Source organism: Arachis ipaensis, chromosome B4 (genome assembly GCF_059453495.1).
Source record: "Arachis ipaensis isolate K30076 ecotype BB chromosome B4, ASM5945349v1, whole genome shotgun sequence".
NCBI lineage: Eukaryota > Viridiplantae > Streptophyta > Magnoliopsida > Fabales > Fabaceae > Arachis > Arachis ipaensis.
The window spans coordinates 56,124,038-56,130,570 of NC_142439.1; the positions used below are offsets into that span (position 1 = coordinate 56,124,038).

Below are 6,533 nucleotides of genomic sequence, written 5' to 3' on the forward strand. Positions count from 1 at the left end.
ATGAATACTCGTCAGAGCTCATGAAGGGCATAATGAAGTTCAATGGAATCTCTATGGTCTCTAGATGAGTCTCAGATTCCTTGGTTCCTCAAAGGGAAACTCCTTATTGATCACTGGACGTCCTAGGAGGTCTTCCTCACTGGGATTTACGTCCTCCCCTTCCTCTCCAGGTTCGGCCGTGTTAACTATGTCAATGGCCTTGCACTCTCGTTTTGGATTTTCTTCTGTATTGCTTGGGAGAGTACTAAGAGGGATTTCAATGATCCTTTTACTCAGCTGGCCCACTTGTGCCTCCAAATTTCTAATGGAGGACTTTGTTTCATTCATGAAACTTACAGTGGCCTTAGATAGATCAGAGACTACGTTTGCTAAATTAGAGGTATTTTGTTCAGAGTTCTCTGTCTGTTGCTGAGTGGATGATGGAAAAGGTTTACTATTGTTAAACCTATTTCTTCCACCATTACTAAAGCCTTGTTGAGGCTTTTATTGATCCTTCCATGAGAAATTTGGGTGATTTTTCCATGAGGGGTTATAGGTGTTTCCATAAGGTTCACCCATGTAATTCACCTCTGCTATTGCAGGGTTTTCAAGATCATAAGCTTCTTCTTCAGAAGATGCCTCTTGAGTACTGTTGGATGCAGCTTGCATTCCATTCAGACTTTGAGAAATCATATTGACTTGCTGAGTCAATATTTTATTCTGAGCCAATATGGCATTCAGAGTATCAATTTCAAGAACTCCCTTCTTCATAGGCGTTCCATTACTCACAGGATTCCTCTCAGAAGTGTACATGAACTGGTTATTAGCAACCATGTCAATGAGTTCTTGAGCTTCTGTAGGCGTTTTCTTTAGGTGAATGGATCCACCTGCAGAAGTATCCAATGACATCTTAGCTAATTCAGACAGACCATCATAGAATATATCCAGGATGGTCCATTCTGAAAGCATGTCAGAAGGACACTTTTTGGTCAGTCCATTGTATCTCTCCCAAGCTTCATAGAGGGATTCACCTTCTTTCTGTCCGAAGGTCTGAATATCCACTCTAAGCTTACTCAGCTTTTGAGGAGGAAAGAACTTGGCTAAGAAAGGCTTGACCAGCTTATCCCAAGAGTTCAGGCTATCCTTAGGTTGAGAGTCCAACCATACTCTAGCTCTGTCTCTTACAGCAAAAGGGAAAAGCACGAGCCTGTAGACTTCAGGATCTACTCCATTAGTCTTAACAGTATCACATATCTGCAAGAATTCAGTTAAGAACTGAAAAGGATCTTCAGATGGAAGTCTATGAAACTTGCAGTTCTGCTGCATCAGAGAAACTAATTGAGGTTTAAGATCAAAATTATTTGCTCCAATGGCAGGAATAGAGATGCTTCTTCCATGTAAATTGGAATTAGGTGCAGTAAAGTCACCAAGCATCCTCCTTGCATTATTATTATTTTCGGCTGCCATCTCCTCTTCTTGTTCGAAAATTTCTGAAAGGTGCTTACTGGATTGTTGTAATTTAGCTTCTCTTAGTTTCCTCTTCAGAGTCCTTTCAGGTTCTGGATCTGCTTCAATAAGAATGTTCTTGTCCTTGCTCCTGCTCATATGAAAAAGAGGGACAGAAAAATAATAATAATAGGGGTCCTTTTTACCACAGTATAGAGGTCCCTGTGTGAGTAGAAGAAAAGAAGAAGAAAAAATTTGAACACAGATGGAAGAGGGGGTTCGAATTTGGGTGAGATGAAGTGTTAGTAGATGAATAAATAAATAGAAGGAGATAAGAGAGAGAGAGAATTTTCGAAAATAATTTTTGAAAAAGAGTTAGTGATTTTCGAAAATAGTTTTTGAAAAAGGTTAGTAATTTTCGAAAATTTAGAATCAAAAATTAAAATAATTAGTTAATTAAAAAGAAATTTTGAAAAAGAGGGAAGATATTTTCGAAAATTAGAGAGAGAGAGTTAGTTAGGTAGTTTTGAAAAAGATAAGAAACAAACAAAATGTTAGTTAGTTAGTTGAAACAAATTTGAAAATCAATTTTGAAAAGATAAGAAGATAAGAAGTCAGAAAGGATATTTTAAAATCAAATTTTGAAAAAAATAAGATAAAGAGATATTTTTGAAAAGATATGATTGAAATTAGTTTTGAAAAAGATTTGATTTTTAAAATCACAATTAATGACTTGATTCACAAGAAATCACAAGATATGATTCTAGAACTCAAAGTTTGAATCATTCTTAACAAGCAAGTAACAAACTTGAAATTTTTGAATCAAAACATTAATTGATGATGTTATTTTTGAAAATTAGGAGATAAAGATAAGAAAAAGATTTTTGAAAAATATTTTTAAAATTTTCGAAAATAAATAAGAAAAATGAAAAAGATTTGATTTTTTTGAAAAAGATTTTGAAAAAGATAAGATTTTTAAATTGAAAATTTGATTTGACTCATAAAAACAACTAGATTTTAAAAAGTTTTGAAAAAGTCAACTCAAATTTTCGAAATTTATGAGTGAAAAAGGGAAAGATATTTTTTTTTATTTTTGAATTTTTAATGATGAGAGGGAAAAACATGAAAAAGACTCAATGCATGAAAATTTTGGATCAAAACAATGAATGCATGCAAGAATGCTATGAATGTCAAGATGAACACCAAGAACACTTTGAATGTCAAGATGAACATCAAGAACTTATTTTTGAAAAATTTTAAATGCAAAGAAAACATGCAAGACACCAAACTTAAAAATTTTTCATGCATAGACACTATGAATGCAAGAATGCATATGAAAAACAAGAAAAGACACAAAACATGAAAACATCAAGATCAAACAAGAAGACTTACCAAGAACAACTTGAAGATCATGAAGAATACTATGAATGCATGAATTTTTCGAAAATTTTATGCAAACTTTAAAACATGCAATTGACACCAAACTTTCAACTTGACTCAAGACTCAAACAAGAAACATGAAATATTTTTTATTTTTATGATTTTATTAAATTTTTTTGGATTTTTAGAAAATTAATGTGAAAAAGAAAAATAAGGATTCCAAAATTTTTAATATGAATTCCAGGAATCTTGTGCTCTTTAGTCTAAAGCTCCAATTTGAGGGTTAGGCATGGCTTAATAGCCAGCCAAGCTTTAGTATGCTATTACATGAATTGAAGTGATTAGTTGAATCCTCAGTCCAAAGGAATTTGGACATGGCTTCACAGCCAGCCAGGATTCAACAAATCATCATGAAACACTAGAATTCATTCTTAAAAATTCTGAAGAAAAATATATTTTTTTTGAAAACATTTGTTTTTTTAAATTTTTTTCGAAAACAAAGGAGAAAATTTTTGAAAGATTTTTGAAAAATTTTTTTTTTTTGAAAACTTTTTGAAAATAAGAAGAAAATTACCTAATTTGAGCAACAAGATGAACCGTCAGTTGTTCAAACTCGAACAATCCCCCGCAACGGCGCCAAAAACTTGGTGCACGAAATTGTGATCTCATGGTAACGGCGCCAAAAACTCTGTACGCACGTCTTAATAAATTGTTTTTCATTCACAACTTCGATACAACTTACCAGCAAGTGCACTGGGTCGTCCAAGTAATAAACCTTACGTGAGTAAGGGTCGATCCCACGGAGATTGTTGATATGAAGCAAGCTATGGTCACCTTATAAATCTCAGTCAGGCGGATATAAAATAGTTATGGAGTTTTCGAACATAAATAATAAAATAGAAAATAAGGATAGAAATACTTATGTAATTCATTGGTTAGAATTTTAGATAAGCGTATAGAGATGCATTCATTCCTCTGAACCTCTGCTTTTCTGCTGTTTTCATCCAATCAATCTTACTCATTTCCATGGCTGGCTTTTTGTAAGGACATCACCGTTGTCAATGGCTACTTTTTATCCTCTCTGGAAAATGGTCCGATGCGCTGTCACTGCATGGCTAATCGTCTGGAGGCATCACCCTTGTCAATGGCTGCATCCCATCCTCTTGTGAAAAAGGTCCAAATGCTCTGTCACAGCACGACTAATCATCTGAGGTTCTCGATCATACTGGAATAGGATTCACCCTCCTTTTGCGTCTGTCACTACGACCAGCACTCGCGAGTTTGAAGTTCATCACAGTCATTCAATCCGGAATACCACAGACAAGGTTTAGACTTTCTGGACTCTTATGAATGCCGCCATCAATCTAGCTTATACCACGAAGATTCTGATTAAGAGATCCAAGAGATACCCATTCAATCTAAGGTGGAACGCAAGTGGTTGTCAGGCACGCGTTTGTGGGGGAATGATGATGATTGTCACGTTCATCACATTCAGGTTGAAGTGCGAATGAATATCTTAGAAGCAGAATAAGTTGAATTGATTAGAAAAATAGTAGTACTTTGCATTAATCTTTGAGGAACAGCAGAGCTCCACACCTTAATCTATGGAGTGCAGAAACTCTACCGTAGAAAAATACATAAGTGAATATAGGGTAAGCATGGCCAAGTGGCCAGCCTCCCATGGAGGTCTAGATATCTAAAATTGATCAAAAGATCTCTAATACAATAGTAAAAAGTCCTATTTATAATAAACTAGTTACTAGGGTTTACAGAAGTAAGTAATTGATGCATAAATCCACTTCCGGGGTCCACTTGGTGTGTGCTTGGGATGAGCTTGAATGTTACACGTGAAGAGGTCAATCTTGGAGTTGAACGCCAGTTTGTAACGTATTTCTGGCGTTCAACTTTGGCTTGTGACGTGTTTCTGGCGTTTAACTCCAGACAGCAGCGTAGAACTGGCGTTCAACGCCCTTTTACGTCATCTAAACTCGGCCAAAGTATGGACTATTATATATTTCTGGAAAGCCCTGGATGTCTACTTTCCAAACCAATTGAAAGCGCACCATTTCCAGTTCTGTAGCTCCAGAAAATCCACTTTGAGTGCAGGGAGTTCAGAATCCAACAGCATCAGCAGTCCTTCTTCAACCTCTGAATTTGATTTTTGCTCAAGTCCCTCAATTTCAGCCAGAAAATACCTGAAATCACAGAAAAACACACAAACTCATAGTAAAGTCCAGAAATGTGAATTTAACATAAAAACTAATGAAAGCATCCCTAAAAGTAACTAGATTCTACTAAAAACATACTAAAAATAATGCCAAAAAGCGTATAAATTATCCGCTCATCAAGGAGCCTACTCACCCATAAAAAATTTGAATCCCATGGCTCTAAGAAGTGGCAAGACTGCTCCAAGAAACAAGAAATAAGATAATCCAACAGTTGTTTTTAAACCTGTTCGATTCCTTACCAAGCAGCATGAAGAACATTATCAAAGATAATGAGTAAAAGGCCAGTAATCCCTGAGGTGTGATTCAAATTAGGAGAAGAAGAATACCCGGAGATCCAAGACCAAATTCAAGCAGAGGCTGGGAGATTCTAACTAATCTTTAGTTTAATGTTGGATATAACATGATCCATGAATTTTATGCAAATATGTGGATGACAGATAAGCAAAAGAAAGATGGAACAGCATTCCATACTTTCCGCACTATAGTCAGGGAGAAGATCATGTATTTTCTTATGGATAAGGTGAGAGAGATCTTCAAATTACTCTTGTAAAGGGATGACCCTAAATCCTACAATAGAAGGGTGGTAGCCAACCCAAAGCTGAATCAAGTCCTAGAGGACATATGCCTGCTTGGAACCCAATGGATTGAGGATGCAAAAGGCAAACCAAACCAGCTAAAAAATGCGAACCTCAAGCCAATTGCTAGAGGATGGCTAGACTTCATTAAGCATTCTATACTCCCCACAAGTAACCGCTCTGAAGTCACTATTTCAAGAGCTGTGATGATTCACTGCATCATGAAGGGGAATGAGGTAGAAGTCCACCAAATAATCCCCCGTGAGATGTACAAGTTAGCAAACAAGATGTCTACTAATGCTATGCTGGCCTATCCAAACCTTATCTTTCGCCTATGCTAAGAGGCTAAGGTCCTGATCCATGTGGAAAACTTTATTCTAGTGGAAATCCCAATCACTAAACAAGTGATGGAAAGCTCCAGGATATCAGAGGATCAGCCCAAAAGGAAGGCACCTGAGCTTTCCCATGAGATCCCTCTGATGACAAGTCATCTTAGCCTAGTTTCACTAGCCTTTTTCTTTTGTTTTCAATTGATTTATGCACTTTCTTGAGCCACAAGCAAGCCAATTGGGTAGATTTTCATGTTTCCTTTGATTTAATCAACCATAGATGAATTAATGTAATTTCATGAGGATTTATGCTATAATTGCCACATATTATGAAAGAATGACAAACTCATGATTTTGAGCATAGCTTTGATGTGTTTGGTTGATTGATGATAGGTGAAGAAAGCTTGGAGAAAGGTTGAAGCAAGAAGGAATGGCTAGGAGAAAGAGAGAACAAAAAGTTTGAGCAAAAGTTTGCCTCAAACTTTAGCTCAAACTTTCGGATAAGTGAAAACACACCAGGGAACAAAAAGCTTGAGCAAAAGTTTGCTTCAAACTTTAGCTCAAACTTTTGGGAGAAAAGCTTGAGCCAACGTTTG

General features: G+C 36.1%; 1 non-coding gene across 1 annotated transcript; it reads left to right on the plus strand.

The window, feature by feature from the left end:
* Window positions 1-942: 942 nt before the first annotated feature.
* On the plus strand, window positions 943-1,050 carry LOC148567662 (small nucleolar RNA R71). The gene has a single exon (XR_015882822.1). It is a non-coding gene; the product is annotated as a small nucleolar RNA R71 (small nucleolar RNA).
* The last annotated feature ends 5,483 nt before the right edge of the window (window positions 1,051-6,533 follow it).